The sequence below is a fragment of the Salvelinus alpinus genome, chromosome 20 (genome assembly GCF_045679555.1).
Source record: "Salvelinus alpinus chromosome 20, SLU_Salpinus.1, whole genome shotgun sequence".
NCBI lineage: Eukaryota > Metazoa > Chordata > Actinopteri > Salmoniformes > Salmonidae > Salvelinus > Salvelinus alpinus.
Window position 1 is genome coordinate 14,180,108 of NC_092105.1, and position 17,500 is coordinate 14,197,607.

The 17,500-nt window shown below is 41.4% G+C and overlaps 14 non-coding genes across 14 annotated transcripts in view; all 14 read right to left on the bottom strand.

Moving 5' to 3' along the window:
* LOC139547380 (U1 spliceosomal RNA) overlaps positions 1-63 on the bottom strand; it is a 164-nt gene extending 101 nt beyond the window's left edge. Inside the window, exon 1 of the small nuclear RNA XR_011669459.1 lies at positions 1-63. This exon is cut by the window's left edge and continues 101 nt beyond it. This is a non-coding gene — a small nuclear RNA (U1 spliceosomal RNA).
* Positions 64-798: 735 nt separating this feature from the next.
* LOC139547454 (5S ribosomal RNA) lies at positions 799-917 on the bottom strand. The gene has a single exon (XR_011669524.1). It is a non-coding gene; the product is annotated as a 5S ribosomal RNA (ribosomal RNA).
* Positions 918-1,566: 649 nt separating this feature from the next.
* On the bottom strand, positions 1,567-1,730 carry LOC139547381 (U1 spliceosomal RNA). The gene has a single exon (XR_011669460.1). It is a non-coding gene; the product is annotated as a U1 spliceosomal RNA (small nuclear RNA).
* Positions 1,731-2,465: 735 nt separating this feature from the next.
* Positions 2,466-2,584, bottom strand: LOC139547455 (5S ribosomal RNA). Its single transcript, XR_011669525.1, has one exon. It is a non-coding gene; the product is annotated as a 5S ribosomal RNA (ribosomal RNA).
* Positions 2,585-3,233: 649 nt separating this feature from the next.
* LOC139547383 (U1 spliceosomal RNA) lies at positions 3,234-3,397 on the bottom strand. The gene has a single exon (XR_011669461.1). It is a non-coding gene; the product is annotated as a U1 spliceosomal RNA (small nuclear RNA).
* A 736-nt stretch (positions 3,398-4,133) lies between these two features.
* LOC139547456 (5S ribosomal RNA) lies at positions 4,134-4,252 on the bottom strand. The gene has a single exon (XR_011669526.1). It is a non-coding gene; the product is annotated as a 5S ribosomal RNA (ribosomal RNA).
* A 650-nt stretch (positions 4,253-4,902) lies between these two features.
* On the bottom strand, positions 4,903-5,066 carry LOC139547384 (U1 spliceosomal RNA). Its single transcript, XR_011669462.1, has one exon. It is a non-coding gene; the product is annotated as a U1 spliceosomal RNA (small nuclear RNA).
* Positions 5,067-5,786: 720 nt separating this feature from the next.
* On the bottom strand, positions 5,787-5,905 carry LOC139547294 (5S ribosomal RNA). Its single transcript, XR_011669377.1, has one exon. It is a non-coding gene; the product is annotated as a 5S ribosomal RNA (ribosomal RNA).
* Positions 5,906-6,553: 648 nt separating this feature from the next.
* Positions 6,554-6,717, bottom strand: LOC139547403 (U1 spliceosomal RNA). The gene has a single exon (XR_011669479.1). It is a non-coding gene; the product is annotated as a U1 spliceosomal RNA (small nuclear RNA).
* Positions 6,718-7,428: 711 nt separating this feature from the next.
* Positions 7,429-7,547, bottom strand: LOC139547464 (5S ribosomal RNA). Its single transcript, XR_011669534.1, has one exon. It is a non-coding gene; the product is annotated as a 5S ribosomal RNA (ribosomal RNA).
* A 664-nt stretch (positions 7,548-8,211) lies between these two features.
* Positions 8,212-8,375, bottom strand: LOC139547402 (U1 spliceosomal RNA). The gene has a single exon (XR_011669478.1). It is a non-coding gene; the product is annotated as a U1 spliceosomal RNA (small nuclear RNA).
* A 7,094-nt stretch (positions 8,376-15,469) lies between these two features.
* Positions 15,470-15,633, bottom strand: LOC139547388 (U1 spliceosomal RNA). The gene has a single exon (XR_011669466.1). It is a non-coding gene; the product is annotated as a U1 spliceosomal RNA (small nuclear RNA).
* A 711-nt stretch (positions 15,634-16,344) lies between these two features.
* LOC139547465 (5S ribosomal RNA) lies at positions 16,345-16,463 on the bottom strand. Its single transcript, XR_011669535.1, has one exon. It is a non-coding gene; the product is annotated as a 5S ribosomal RNA (ribosomal RNA).
* Positions 16,464-17,127: 664 nt separating this feature from the next.
* Positions 17,128-17,291, bottom strand: LOC139547389 (U1 spliceosomal RNA). The gene has a single exon (XR_011669467.1). It is a non-coding gene; the product is annotated as a U1 spliceosomal RNA (small nuclear RNA).
* Positions 17,292-17,500: the final 209 nt, after the last annotated feature.

The window sequence follows — 17,500 nt, forward strand, 5'->3', positions numbered from 1 at the left end:
GCTGAGCCTCGCCCTGGGTGAACCGCCTTCTTGATCACGGTATCTCCCTTGCCAGGTAAGTATGAGTTACGCACATCGGTGGAGGGCAAGTGTCTCCAGTGACAACCTTTTCGGCTGAAGGTAACCACTTTGTGTTCTGATAATACCACATCACATCGACCTGCGTTAAATGCCGTTTAGGAATGCACTTGCAGACAGAGTGGTGAAAAAGTAGTTTATTTTGTTTACTCGATTATATCAGTGAACCACTAGATTCCCATCATGCAACACTGTAAAAAAATCACCAATAGCTTTTTAATATCTTAACCTGTCTTATATCACAAATGTATGCGATATGAGGAAATACAATCACATTCAGACACACACAAACACACACACACACACACACACACAGACAAATGCATGAAACCAATTGATTTATTATCGATAACATCTCACATTCTCTTGTACTTTTGATTTACGCCGTAAAAGAAGGGTTGTAATTCCACCATGGAAAACACAGGGCCACCAGACAGCAGTCCAGTTCCACTCCTCACCAGCATTATTTCCCTTTGATCATTTGAACAGGGCGAGGGAGCACAAAGCACACACAAGCTGCATTCAGTAACAATATTCTTATTTGTCTTATAAATAAAAGGCAGTTGCTCCCTGACAGCACAAGGAACTTTGATTGTATTAAAAGGGCATGGGAGACTAGCCCATAGAAGCTGCATTTAGTCAATTCAGCATCAAATGCTTACTACAAGGCAGTGACGCTGATGAAATAATGCAAGAGGACAGACACCCTAGTGGACAAAATGCTTACAGCACCTGGTATTCCCAGGCGGTCTCCCATCCAAGTACTAACCAGGCCCGACCCTGCTTAGCTTCCGAGATCAGACGAGATCGGGCGTATTCAGGCTGGTATGGCCGTAAGCGAAGGAACAACTCTTGGTACACCACATAAAGTCAAAGTGAGTCTGATAAACAGACATTTTCACCAATTAGATAAGCAGCTTGAACTTTGGGTCACTCAGAAAGTGGAAGAAATTACATATACTGTAGCCATCACTTTTTAGCACAGATAGTTGGATGAAATACAAAACAACCTTGCTAACATTTCAAAGCGAGGGCACATATTTCAGCCTTGTGGGACAAAAACGGACAAATACATCATTAGCAACAGTTTCCCATGCAGCTATCCTACTAGCCAGAATAAATACACAAAAGCTCTGAATGTTGAAAACCTATTGCATTGTTCTGTGCTAAGGAGGAGCGCATGTATGGACAATTTCATATTGGAAGCGCATGGGCGTATGACACGTCATGACCGGTGGGGTTAGAGCGGCTTCTCAACTATCTCTTGATTGAAGTAGCAGCGTGGCATAAATACCGTGCTGCATTTCGCAACATGATGTTTCCACAAAATGTCAACAACGTTTTGCTACAAACAAATGTTTCCACCTTTCAATTGGTCCACAAAGTGTCTTTCACGACTGACTTCAAAGATCTCCATAAGCACGGGCAATTGAGTCAAGTCATCCTGAAGCCTGGCGCCAAGCAACAGGTTGTCATTACACAAGACATCAGGGGAGAGCGCGGACGCAGTCCCCCACTACCATAAATTATGCAATCGAGATTTCCACATTTGAGAAATTCGCAGGGGTCAGCACAGCCGGAGTGCAATGGCTGAGCCTCGCCCTGGGTGAACCGCCTTCTTGATCACGGTATCTCCCTTGCCAGGTAAGTATGAGTTACGCACATCGGTGGAGGGCAAGTGTCTCCAGTGACAACCTTTTCGGCTGAAGGTAACCACTTTGTGTTCTGATAATACCACATCACATCGACCTGCGTTAAATGCCGTTTAGGAATGCACTTGCAGACAGAGTGGTGAAAAAGTAGTTTATTTTGTTTACTCGATTATATCAGTGAACCACTAGATTCCCATCATGCAACACTGTAAAAAAATCACCAATAGCTTTTTAATATCTTAACCTGTCTTATATCACAAATGTATGCGATATGAGGAAATACAATCACATTCAGACACACACAAACACACACACACACACACACACACAGACAAATGCATGAAACCAATTGATTTATTATCGATAACATCTCACATTCTCTTGTACTTTTGATTTACGCCGTAAAAGAAGGGTTGTAATTCCACCATGGAAAACACAGGGCCACCAGACAGCAGTCCAGTTCCACTCCTCACCAGCATTATTTCCCTTTGATCATTTGAACAGGGCGAGGGAGCACAAAGCACACACAAGCTGCATTCAGTAACAATATTCTTATTTGTCTTATAAATAAAAGGCAGTTGCTCCCTGACAGCACAAGGAACTTTGATTGTATTAAAAGGGCATGGGAGACTAGCCCATAGAAGCTGCATTTAGTCAATTCAGCATCAAATGCTTACTACAAGGCAGTGACGCTGATGAAATAATGCAAGAGGACAGACACCCTAGTGGACAAAATGCTTACAGCACCTGGTATTCCCAGGCGGTCTCCCATCCAAGTACTAACCAGGCCCGACCCTGCTTAGCTTCCGAGATCAGACGAGATCGGGCGTATTCAGGCTGGTATGGCCGTAAGCGAAGGAACAACTCTTGGTACACCACATAAAGTCAAAGTGAGTCTGATAAACAGACATTTTCACCAATTAGATAAGCAGCTTGAACTTTGGGTCACTCAGAAAGTGGAAGAAATTACATATACTGTAGCCATCACTTTTTAGCACAGATAGTTGGATGAAATACAAAACAACCTTGCTAACATTTCAAAGCGAGGGCACATATTTCAGCCTTGTGGGACAAAAACGGACAAATACATCATTAGCAACAGTTTCCCATGCAGCTATCCTACTAGCCAGAATAAATACACAAAAGCTCTGAATGTTGAAAACCTATTGCATTGTTCTGTGCTAAGGAGGAGCGCATGTATGGACAATTTCATATTGGAAGCGCATGGGCGTATGACACGTCATGACCGGTGGGGTTAGAGCGGCTTCTCAACTATCTCTTGATTGAAGTAGCAGCGTGGCATAAATACCGTGCTGCATTTCGCAACATGATGTTTCCACAAAATGTCAACAACGTTTTGCTACAAACAAATGTTTCCACCTTTCAATTGGTCCACAAAGTGTCTTTCACGACTGACTTCAAAGATCTCCATAAGCACGGGCAATTGAGTCAAGTCATCCTGAAGCCTGGCGCCAAGCAACAGGTTGTCATTACACAAGACATCAGGGGAGAGCGCGGACGCAGTCCCCCACTACCATAAATTATGCAATCGAGATTTCCACATTTGAGAAATTCGCAGGGGTCAGCACAGCCGGAGTGCAATGGCTGAGCCTCGCCCTGGGTGAACCGCCTTCTTGATCACGGTATCTCCCTTGCCAGGTAAGTATGAGTTACGCACATCGGTGGAGGGCAAGTGTCTCCAGTGACAACCTTTTCGGCTGAAGGTAACCACTTTGTGTTCTGATAATACCACATCACATCGACCTGCGTTAAATGCCGTTTAGGAATGCACTTGCAGACAGAGTGGTGAAAAAGTAGTTTATTTTGTTTACTCGATTATATCAGTGAACCACTAGATTCCCATCATGCAACACTGTAAAAAAATCACCAATGAGCTTTTTAATATCTTAACCTGTCTTATATCACATATGTATGCGATATGAGGAAATACAATCACATTCAGACACACACAAACACACACACACACACACACACACAGACAAATGCATGAAACCAATTGATTTATTATCGATAACATCTCACATTCTCTTGTACTTTTGATTTACGCCGTAAAAGAAGGGTTGTAATTCCACCATGGAAAACACAGGGCCACCAGACAGCAGTCCAGTTCCACTCCTCACCAGCATTATTTCCCTTTGATCATTTGAACAGGGCGAGGGAGCACAAAGCACACACAAGCTGCATTCAGTAACAATATTCTTATTTGTCTTATAAATAAAAGGCAGTTGCTCCCTGACAGCACAAGGAACTTTGATTGTATTAAAAGGGCATGGGAGACTAGCCCATAGAAGCTGCATTTAGTCAATTCAGCATCAAATGCTTACTACAAGGCAGTGACGCTGATGAAATAATGCAAGAGGACAGACACCCTAGTGGACAAAATGCTTACAGCACCTGGTATTCCCAGGCGGTCTCCCATCCAAGTACTAACCAGGCCCGACCCTGCTTAGCTTCCGAGATCAGACGAGATCGGGCGTATTCAGGCTGGTATGGCCGTAAGCGAAGGAACAACTCTTGGTACACCACATAAAGTCAAAGTGAGTCTGATAAACAGACATTTTCACCAATTAGATAAGCAGCTTGAACTTTGGGTCACTCAGAAAGTGGAAGAAATTACATATACTGTAGCCATCACTTTTTAGCACAGATAGTTGGATGAAATACAAACACAACCTTGCTAACATTTCAAAGCGAGGGCACATATTTCAGCCTTGTGGGACAAAAACGGACAAATACATCATTAGCAACAGTTTCCCATGCAGCTATCCTACTAGCCAGAATAAATACACAAAAGCTCTGAATGTTGAAAACCTATTGCATTGTTCTGTGCTAAGGAGGAGCGCATGTATGGACAATTTCATATTGGAAGCGCATGGGCGTATGACACGTCATGACCGGTGGGGTTAGAGCGGCTTCTCAACTATCTCTTGATTGAAGTAGCAGCGTGGCATAAATACCGTGCTGCATTTCGCAACATGATGTTTCCACAAAATGTCAACAACGTTTTGCTACAAACAAATGTTTCCACCTTTCAATTGGTCCACAAAGTGTCTTTCACGACTGACTTCAAAGATCTCCATAAGCACGGGCAATTGAGTCAAGTCATCCTGAAGCCTGGCGCCAAGCAACAGGTTGTCATTACACAAGACATCAGGGGAGAGCGCGGACGCAGTCCCCCACTACCATAAATTATGCAATCGAGATTTCCACATTTGAGAAATTCGCAGGGGTCAGCACAGCCGGAGTGCAATGGCTGAGCCTCGCCCTGGGTGAACCGCCTTCTTGATCACGGTATCTCCCTTGCCAGGTAAGTATGAGTTATGCACATCGGTGGAGGGCAAGTGTCTCCAGTGACAACCTTTTCGGCTGAAGGTAACCACTTTGTGTTCTGATAATACCACATCACATCGACCTGCGTTAAATGCCGTTTAGGAATGCACTTGCAGACAGAGTGGTGAAAAAGTAGTTTATTTTGTTTACTCGATTATATCAGTGAACCACTAGATTCCCATCATGCAACACTGTAAAAAAATCACCAATAGCTTTTTAATATCTTAACCTGTCTTATATCACAAATGTATGCGATATGAGGAAATACAATCACATTCAGACACACACAAACACACACACACACAGACAAATGCATGAAACCAATTGATTTATTATCGATAACATCTCACATTCTCTTGTACTTTTGATTTACGCTGTAAAAGAAGGGTTGTAATTCCACCATGGAAAACACAGGGCCACCAGACAGCAGTCCAGTTCCACTCCTCACCAGCATTAATTCCTCTGATCATTTGAACAGGGCGAGGGAGCACAAAGCACACACAAGCTGCATTCAGTAACAATATTCTTATTTGTCTTATAAATAAAAGGCAGTTGCTCCCTGACAACACAAGGAACTTTGATTGTATTAAAAGGGCAGGGGAGACTAGCCCATAGAAGCTGCATTTAGTCAATTCAGCATCAAATGCTTACTACAAGGCAGTGTTGCTGATGAAATAATGCAAGAGCACACCCTAGTGGACAAAATGCTTACAGCACCTGGTATTCCCAGGCGGTCTCCCATCCAAGTACTAACCAGGCCCGACCCTGCTTAGCTTCCGAGATCAGACGAGATCGGGTGTATTCAGGTAGGTAAGGCAGTAAGCGAAGGAAAACCTCTTGGTACACCATATAGAGTCAAAGTGAGTCTGATAAACAGACATTGCATTTTCACCAATTAGATAAGCAGCTTGAACTTTGGGTCACTCAAAAAGGGGAAGAAATTACATATACTGTAGCCATCACTTTTTAGCACAGATAGTTGGATGAAATACAAACAAACCTTGCTAACATTTCAAAGCGAGGGCACATATTTCAGCCTTGTGGGAAAAAATGGACAAATACAATGACTTCTGACAAATACATCATTAGCAACAATTTCCCATGCAGCTAGCCTACTAGCCAGAATAAATACACAAAAGCTCTGAATGTTGAAAAACTATTGCATTGTTCTGTGCTAAGGAGGAGCGCATGTATGGACAATTTCATATTGTAAGCGCATGGGGCGCGTATGACACATCATGACTGGGGGTGGGGTTAGAGCGGCTTCTCAACTATCTCTTGATTGAAGTACCAGCGTGGCATAAATACCATGCTGCATTTGGCAACATGATGTTTCCACAAAATGCCAACAATGTTTCGCTACAAACAAATGTTTCCACCTTTCGATTGGTCCACAAAATCTCTTTCAAAACTGACTTCAAAGATCTCCATAAGCACAAGTCAACCTCAAGGTTTATGATTAAACAAGACATCAGGAGAGAGCGCGAACGCAGTCCCCCACTACCATAAATTATGCAATCGAGATTTCCGCATTTGGGAAATTCGCAGGGGTCAGCACAGCCACAGTGCAATGGCTGAGCCTCGCCCTGGGTGAACCGCCTTCTTGATCACGGTAGCTCATTTGCCAGGTAAGTATGACTTATACACATCGGTGGAGGGCAAGTCTCTCCAGTGCCAACATTTTCGTCTAACGGTAACCACTTTGTGTTCTGATAATATCACATCACTTCGACCTGCGTGAAATGCCGTTTAGGAATGCACTTGCAGACAGAGTGGTGAAAAAGTTGTTTATTTTGTTTACTAGATTATATCAGTGAACCACTAGATTCCCATCATGCAACACTGTAGAAAAAATCACCAATGACTTTTTAATATCTTAATTAACCTGTCTGATATCACAAATGTATGCGATATGACGAAATACAATCACATTCAGACACACACACAGACAAATGCATGAAACCAATTGATTTATTATCGATAACATCTCACATTCTCTTGTGCTTTTGATTTACTCCGTAAAAGAAGGGTTGTAATTCCACCATGGAAAACACAGGGCCATCAGACATCAGTCCAGTTCCTCTCCTCACCAGCATTAATTCCTCTGATCATTTGAACAGGGCGAGGGAGCACAAAGCACACACAAGCTGCATTCAGTAACAATATTCTTATTTGTCTTATAAATAAAAGGCAGTTGCTCCCTGACAACACAAGGAACTTTGATCGTATTAAAAGGGCAGGGGAGACTAGCCCATATAAGCTGAATTTAGTCAATTCAGCATCAAACGCTTACTACAAGGCAGTGTTGCTGATTAAATAATGCAAGAGCACACCCTAGTGGACAAAATGCTTACAGCACCTGGTATTCCCAGGCAGTCTCCCATCCAAGTACTAACCAGGCCCGACCCTGCTTAGCTTCCGAGATCAGACGAGATCGGGTGTATTCAGGTAGGTAAGGCCGTAAGCGAAGGAACAACTCTTGGTACACCATATAGAGTCAAAGTGAGTCTGATAAACAGACATTGCATTTTCACCAATTAGATAAGCAGCTTGAACTTTGGGTCACTCAAAAAGGGGAAGAAATTACATATACTGTAGCCATCACTTTTTAGCACAGATAGTTGGATGAAATACAAACAAACCTTGCTAACATTTCAAAGCGAGGGCACATATTTCAGCCTTGTGGGAAAAAATGGACAAATACAATGACTTCTGACAAATACATCATTAGCAACAATTTCCCATGCAGCTAGCCTACTAGCCAGAATAAATACACAAAAGCTCTGAATGTTGAAAAACTATTGCATTGTTCTGTGCTAAGGAGGAGCGCATGTATGGACAATTTCATATTGTAAGCGCATGGGGCGCGTATGACACATCATGACTGGGGGTGGGGTTAGAGCGGCTTCTCAACTATCTCTTGATTGAAGTACCAGCGTGGCATAAATACCATGCTGCATTTCGCAACATGATGTTTCCACAAAATGCCAACAATGTTTCGCTACAAACAAATGTTTCCACCTTTTGATTAGTCCACCTTTCGATTGGTCCACAAAATCTCTTTCAAAACTGACTTCAAAGATCTCCATAAGCACAAGTCAACCTCAAGGTTTATCATCAAACAAGACATCAGGGGAGAGCGCGAACGCAGTCCCCCACTACCATAAATTATGCAATCGAGATTTCCGCATTTGGGAAATTCGCAGGGGTCAGCACAGCCACAGTGCAATGGCTGAGCCTCGCCCTGGGTGAACCGCCTTCTTGATCACGGTAGCTCATTTGCCAGGTAAGTATGACTTATACACATCGGTGGAGGGCAAGTCTCTCCAGTGCCAACATATTCATCTAACGGTAAACACTTTGTGTTCTGATAATATCACATCACTTCGACCTGCGTGAAATGCCGTTTAGGAATGCACTTGCAGACAGAGTGGTGAAAAAGTTGTTTATTTTGTTTACTAGATTATATCAGTGAACCACTAGATTCCCATCATGCAACACTGTAGAAAAAATCACCAATGACTTTTTAATATCTTAATTAACCTGTCTGATATCACAAATGTATGCGATATGACGAAATACAATCACATTCAGACACACACACAGACAAATGCATGAAACCAATTGATTTATTATCGATAACATCTCACATTCTCTTGTGCTTTTGATTTACTCCGTAAAAGAAGGGTTGTAATTCCACCATGGAAAACACAGGGCCATCAGACATCAGTCCAGTTCCTCTCCTCACCAGCATTAATTCCTCTGATCATTTGAACAGGGCGAGGGAGCACAAAGCACACACAAGCTGCATTCAGTAACAATATTCTTATTTGTCTTATAAATAAAAGGCAGTTGCTCCCTGACAACACAAGGAACTTTGATCGTATTAAAAGGGCAGGGGAGACTAGCCCATATAAGCTGAATTTAGTCAATTCAGCATCAAACGCTTACTACAAGGCAGTGTTGCTGATTAAATAATGCAAGAGCACACCCTAGTGGACAAAATGCTTACAGCACCTGGTATTCCCAGGCAGTCTCCCATCCAAGTACTAACCAGGCCCGACCCTGCTTAGCTTCCGAGATCAGACGAGATCGGGTGTATTTTTTTTTTTTTTTCTTTTTATTATAAAAATGTCAAAGTAATTTACAACCAAATCATATTAATACTAACAATCCTTCAATTAATTTCCTTCCTTGTACATCAGCAAAAAAACATTTTCCAAATCAACAACAATCCAAATAACAAAAAAACAAAATCAACAAAACAAAACAACAAATTAAACATAATTACACCATCTCAGAAGTTAACCCTAAATCCCCCTCCTCCCTCCTCCATAGACACTAAAGTACTCCCCTTTATAAACATACTTTCAAATTTCTCTAGTTTTGCATTATACATTAACTCCATCTGCTTTCTTAAACCTGCTTTAAAGATTACCCAGACATTCACCTTTTTCCCTTCAAAATGTTTCATATTCCTTCTACAGTAAATTGCATACCTCACAAAACTCAAAACAATATTCAACAGGTACACATTTACACCCAAACATTTCCCCACCGCTCCAAATAATATTAACCTATCCCATGCAAAGCTTTCCAAAAACTCTCTTTTCCAGTGCCTCCACAACAAAAGTTTTACTTCATTGAAAAAATCTGTCAGACATGGACATTCAACAAATAAATGCAACAAAGACTCTGGCTTCATCATACACACATCACATTCCCGCCGTACATTCCTGTTTATCTGATGTAAAACAATATTTGTGTATATACGATTATGCCTTAACATAAAATCCATGTTCTCACAATTCCGTTTATTCCCAAACAAAACCAAATTCTCCCACAGCAAAGAAACATCCAAATCAATAAACATTTTTCTCCACATCCTCTCACCCGCAGGCCTTACACACACATGCTTCAACATACACTTGTACAATCTTTTCTGTGTTACTTTTGATAATAATTGTTTCCCCGATCCTTTACCTACATATAAACTTGGCAGCACATACAAGTCCTCATATTCCCCCTCCCCATTTATCACTTTTATCCACTCACCCGGAATGCATAATTTAATTTTTTCATATACCTTTAATACTACTTTACTCTCCACTGTATCATCAATCTCCCACACAGTATCCAGAATTGCCTGCCCCCTTAGAAACCCAGGTATAACCTCGTAAAGAAAATCTTTTACCAATATTAACCCAGCCTTCATAAACAATTTGTTGTACAGCACTTTCCCATCACTCTCTATTTTCGGATTTAGAAACACAGGCTGATTAAATATGTTGTCCTTATGTGTACATGTGTACTCAATCTGAGGAAGAAATTCCCCCCATGCCAAGAACACCTCCTTATAGAACTCAGGCAAATCCTCCAACATATCCTTCTTCCATGACATCAATAATCCACTTTCTTCACAACCCCCACTTCTGTACAAAAAATATTTAAAAAAACTTTTCCATCCATAATCTATCTCCCCATATAAGTATTTTTGCACAGTTTTTATTCTCATTGCTTTTCTCTTCACATCCAAATCCACCAATTTCAACCCTCCATCCTTTAAATCCGAGATAAGAGTTGCCCTTGCAATCCTAGTCCCCTTCCCCTCCCATAGGAAATCTGTAACCATACCATTGAACTCTTTTAACACCCATTGTGGCATATCCAACGAACTTAAAACATAGATACATTTGGATGCGACCAATGCATTAATCACCACCACTTTCCCCCTCAAAAACAGTTTTCTTGCCTTCCAATAGGATAGAGTATGTTTTATTTTATTTAAAACCCCAGCCCATGTCACATCTCTCGTTCCTTTTTCATCCACCCCCAAAATCACTCCTAAAGTACTTATATTACCTTCAGCTTTTTTGAAAGGGAATCCACAGTCCACCTTTTCATCTATCCCCACATACATTATTTCAGATTTTTCAACATTAAGTTTTGCCCCTGATGCCTTGCCATATACCTCAAAGCACTCCATTACATTCTTCACACTTTCAACATCTATCACAGTACATGTAGTATCATCCGCATATTGCTGTATAACTCTCTCCCCCCATCCGGTATCTGTATACCTCGAATTAATTTGTTTGCTTTAATCATTGCTGCAAGCGGCTCCACCGATAAACTATAAAGAGCAGCTGATAACGGACATCCCTGCCTAACAGATCTCTCCAGAGGAAAAGAATCTGTTAAAATCCCATTACATTTTGCTCTGCTCCTTGCAGATCCATTCAGTAATCTAATCCAACCTATCATTCTTTCACCAAAACCAAATTTCCTAAGTGTACGCAGTAAAAAGGAATGATCAACTCTATCAAAAGCCTTATTTAGATCCAAACTCATCACAAACCCCCCTTCCTTCCCCATATGCTTTATCACATCCCTTATTGTTCCCACTGTGTCAGAAATATCCCTCCCTGGTACACTATATACTTGTGTCTCTGCTATTACTCCTCCCATAACTTTTTTAACTCTATTAGCTAAGACCTTGGCTAAGATCTTATAATCACAATTTAAAAGTGTCAACGGTCGATAATTATCCAAATTTACACGACTCCCTTTATTTTTATACAATATGGTTAAAACTCCTGTGGCCAGCGAATCTGGCACCACTTGAGTCTTTTCAATATATTCATACAGTTTTCTTAAAATTGGAGCCAACAAATCTGCAAAAGATTTATAAAACTCTGCAGTTAGGCCATCAGACCCCGGACTCCTATTGCAATTAGCAGCTAACATGGCCTCCTTAATGTCAGTTAGACTCATATCTTCATCACACATGTTTTTATCCCCTTCTGTTAACTTAGTATCCACATAATCAAGCACCTTATCCATACAGGAATCATTAACCTCTTCTTTTTTAAATAAGCATTCATAATACCTCTCGACCGTATCCAGAATCCCCACCAAATCATTAACCTTTTCCCCCTTATCATTAATTAACTCCGTAATATAAGTCTTCTCTTGCCTTCTTTTTTCTAAATTCAAGAAAAAAGAAGTACACCTTTCCCCCTCTATCGCATATTGCACTCTACTCCTTACAATCGCCGCATAACATTTCTTCTTCTCATATTCATCAAGTACATTCTTAGCCAGTAAATAATCCTCCACCCCATGATCTTCATCCTTTTCTATACACTCAAGCTCATATTGAACCTTCTGACGTAGTTCCCTCTCCTTCTTTTTCAAAAAATAATTCCTCTTAACAGCATATTTTATAGTCAATTCCTTACATTTGATTTTCAGCTCCTCCCACCACAACCCCATATTCTCCTCCATTAACTGCTGTCTTTTGGCCCTCCCAATACATTCTGATATCATTTCAATATATTTTTCCTCCTTTAGCAGACTATTATTTAAACACCACATCCCACCAGATTTAGTAGGTGTCTTTTCTACACAAGAAAATACCACCGCAGCATGATCGCTAAAAGTTGTAAAAACATACTTAATATCTTTTATAAAATCCCTTAAACCCTCTTTTACTAAAACCAAGTCTATCCTCGTTTGTTTTAAAACCCCTAAAACCACCTGCCTTCTAGAACATTCTCTTTTTTCAGGATTTTCCTCCCTCCATATATCAATCAAATTGTTTTCACACATAATCTTCCTTAAAACCCCCCTAGATACGTCACTTCTAAAGATAGCTCCCCTTGTCATATCTAGTCTATTCATTTTAACATTAAAATCTCCTACTAAAATACAGTTACCCTTGCACCATTTCTCTAATTCTAAAAATAAATTCCTTCTCTCTATCTCATTATTCGGCGCATAAATATTTATAATCCTAAAAACCTTCTTCATGTATTCAAAATCTAATATTAAAATCCTCCCATTATTATCATTATATATCTTCTTCACATTTTCTACTGCATCCTTCCTTAATAAAATTGCAACCCCACTTGAATTTCCTCTCCCATTGTTTACATAAATAAAATCCCTCCATATTTTTTTTACTTCTAAAACACATGCATTATCCCAGTGCGTCTCTTGAACACATAAAATATCTGAATTCTTCATTTGTACTATTCTATTAAATTTTCCCATTGTTCTCAAACCATTTGCATTTATTGACATTATATTGACCATTCTAATAAATAATAAAATTATTAGATATAATTTCATTATCCTCTACCTGTTATCTAGTTTCTTTCCTCTTCCACCCTTTCTCTCCCACTCTCCCCACCGCTTTTCTCTTCCTGTATCCTTCCCTCGTTCTTTCCATCTTTTCCCCATCATCCGTGTCCGATATCTCCTCCAAGTCCATGCTCTCCAGCCAACTCACCCCCTTGTCATCCACCTCCGTTGTGCTCCCCGTATTCATCTCCGTTTCTGGTATAGTCGTTGTGCTCCCCATGTTCGTCACCGTCTCTGGCACCATCATCGTTGTGCTCCCCGTGCTCATCTCCGCCTCCATTATTGTCCTCAAATCCAAAACCCTCTCCATTTCTTCACCCCCCGAGGTACTTGTTAGTGCTGTGCTTTCCCCCAAAACCTGTAAGTCTCCCGTGCTTCCCCCCAGACCACTCCCCCCCTCCTCCTGAAAACTCCCTCTTCTTATTTCTGAGTCCATACTGCTCCCAATTTCAGTCATCTTCTGGTCCTTCTTCTCCCTTCTTCCTTCCTCCTTCTCTCCACCTTCCACCACATCCTCTCCTCCATCTTCTTCTCCTTCTTGCGACAATACACCTGCTTCCTCGAATAGTGCTTGACTCCCCTCTTCAGCCATAACCTCTCCACAGTTGCACTCCGCCATTCTCTTTCTGCATCCACCACAGAAATTCCTTTCCTTCTCTCCGACACATTCTCTTGCATAGTGGCCTTGATTGCCACACTTAAAACACTTGAATTCCGGGCAGTCTTTAACTATGTGCCCGGGTTGAATGCACAACCGACACACTCTGACCTGTTTGTCATGAATGACTCTGAAATATTCTGCTCCCTCCAACGTCTCAATTCTTGTAGAATAAGGTAATGATGTCACTTTTTCTGTGAACTTGACTTTGCAGAAACGTGTCCCGTCAACCACCTCCGTTCCTGGCCAAACTCTCCTCCTTATCTCCGAGACGGCCGCCACTCCCCAGCTACTCAGCTTGCCCAGTATCACACCATCTTCTACGTATACTGGGAGATTCATAAAAGACACCACCAATTCCTTCACATTAATATCTCTCGCCAGAATCCTTGTGTCCTTTATTCGCAATCCGTCCATTAACCGTTCTTTTCCTTTTTCATTTCTCATGGTAATTTCGTACTTCTTTTCTCCTTTCATTCGACATCCCACCACCTCTCCACACACCTCCTTAATTGCTCTTAGTAGTTCCATTGTCGTCACTTTGTCTTCTCCTTCCAACTCAATTGCCACCGTGTATTCTTTTCCATATTTCATTCCTTCTTTATCTTCATTTTTCTTCCGTTGCGCATTTTCGTTGTCTTTGTCCATTCCGTTTGTCTTTTCCATGTTGTCCGTCATAGTACAAAAGTGAATCCCAAAAAACTCTCCCCCAAGCAGCAAAACTGCAAGGGGGGAAAACTAACCAAACTTAAATCTATTCAACTGAAAAAACCAATATATTATATTGCGAAGTCCCAAAATTAACTAACAAAACTCTCGAGCAAACACTCTCCAGCAAACACTCACTCACAGCTCAAAGCTCGCACCTGTCGTCACTTCTCCAATCAGGATGGGCGTATTCAGGCTGGTATGGCCGTAAGCGAAGGAACAACTCTTGGTACACCATATAGAGTCAAAGTGAGTCTGATAAACAGACATTGCATTTTCACCAATTAGATAAGCAGCTTGAACTTTGGGTCACTCAAAAAGGGGAAGAAATTACATATACTGTAGCCATCACTTTTTAGCACAGATAGTTGGATGAAATACAAACAAACCTTGCTAACATTTCAAAGCGAGGGCACATATTTCAGCCTTGTGGGAAAAAATGGACAAATACAATGACTTCTGACAAATACATCATTAGCAACAATTTCCCATGCAGCTAGCCTACTAGCCAGAATAAATACACAAAAGCTCTGAATGTTGAAAAACTATTGCATTGTTCTGTGCTAAGGAGGAGCGCATGTATGGACAATTTCATATTGTAAGCGCATGGGGCGCGTATGACACATCATGACTGGGGGTGGGGTTAGAGCGGCTTCTCAACTATCTCTTGATTGAAGTACCAGCGTGGCATAAATACCATGCTGCATTTCGCAACATGATGTTTCCACAAAATGCCAACAATGTTTCGCTACAAACAAATGTTTCCACCTTTTGATTAGTCCACCTTTCGATTGGTCCACAAAATCTCTTTCAAAACTGACTTCAAAGATCTCCATAAGCACAAGTCAACCTCAAGGTTTATCATCAAACAAGACATCAGGGGAGAGCGCGAACGCAGTCCCCCACTACCATAAATTATGCAATCGAGATTTCCGCATTTGGGAAATTCGCAGGGGTCAGCACAGCCACAGTGCAATGGCTGAGCCTCGCCCTGGGTGAACCGCCTTCTTGATCACGGTAGCTCCCTTGCCAGGTAAGTATGACTTTTACACATCGGTGGAGGGCAAGTCTCTCCAGTGCCAACATTTTCGTCTAACGGTAACCACTTTGTGTTCTGATAATATCACATCACTTCGACCTGCGTGAAATGCCGTTTAGGAATGCACTTGCAGACAGAGTGGTGAAAAAGTTGTTTATTTTGTTTACTAGATTATATCAGTGAACCACTAGATTCCCATCATGCAACACTGTAGAAAAAATCACCAATGACTTTTTAATATCTTAATTAACCTGTCTGATATCACAAATGTATGCGATATGACGAAATACAATCACATTCAGACACACACACAGACAAATGCATGAAACCAATTGATTTATTATCGATAACATCTCACATTCTCTTGTGCTTTTGATTTACTCCGTAAAAGAAGGGTTGTAATTCCACCATGGAAAACACAGGGCCATCAGACATCAGTCCAGTTCCTCTCCTCACCAGCATTAATTCCTCTGATCATTTGAACAGGGCGAGGGAGCACAAAGCACACACAAGCTGCATTCAGTAACAATATTCTTATTTGTCTTATAAATAAAAGGCAGTTGCTCCCTGACAACACAAGGAACTTTGATCGTATTAAAAGGGCAGGGGAGACTAGCCCATATAAGCTGAATTTAGTCAATTCAGCATCAAACGCTTACTACAAGGCAGTGTTGCTGATTAAATAATGCAAGAGCACACCCTAGTGGACAAAATGCTTACAGCACCTGGTATTCCCAGGCAGTCTCCCATCCAAGTACTAACCAGGCCCGACCCTGCTTAGCTTCCGAGATCAGACGAGATCGGGTGTATTCAGGTAGGTAAGGCCGTAAGCGAAGGAACAACTCTTGGTACACCATATAGAGTCAAAGTGAGTCTGATAAACAGACATTGCATTTTCACCAATTAGATAAGCAGCTTGAACTTTGGGTCACTCAAAAAGGGGAAGAAATTACATATACTGTAGCCATCACTTTTTAGCACAGATAGTTGGATGAAATACAAACAAACCTTGCTAACATTTCAAAGCGAGGGCACATATTTCAGCCTTGTGGGAAAAAATGGACAAATACAATGACTTCTGACAAATACATCATTAGCAACAATTTCCCATGCAGCTAGCCTACTAGCCAGAATAAATACACAAAAGCTCTGAATGTTGAAAAACTATTGCATTGTTCTGTGCTAAGGAGGAGCGCATGTATGGACAATTTCATATTGTAAGCGCATGGGGCGCGTATGACACATCATGACTGGGGGTGGGGTTAGAGCGGCTTCTCAACTATCTCTTGATTGAAGTACCAGCGTGGCATAAATACCATGCTGCATTTCGCAACATGATGTTTCCACAAAATGCCAACAATGTTTCGCTACAAACAAATGTTTCCACCTTTTGATTAGTCCACCTTTCGATTGGTCCAGAAAATCTCTTTCAAAACTGACTTCAAAGATCTCCATACGCACAAGTCAACCTCAAGGTTTATCATCAAACAAGACATCAGGGGAGAGCGCGAACGCAGTCCCCCACTACCATAAATTATGCAATCGAGATTTCCACATTTGGGAAATTCGCAGGGGTCAGCACAGCCAGAGTGCAATGGCTGAGCCTCGCCCTGGGTGAACCGCCTTCTTGATCACAGTAGCTCCCTTGCCAGGTAAGTATGACTTATATACATCGGTGGAGGGCAAGTCTCTCCAGTGCCAACATTTTCGTCTAACGGTAACCACTTTGTGTTCTGATAATATCACATCACTTCGACCTGCGTGAAATGCCGTTTAGGAATGCACTTGCAGACAGAGTGGTGAAAAAGTTGTTTATTTTGTTTACTAGATTATATCAGTGAACCACTAGATTCCCATCATGCAACACTG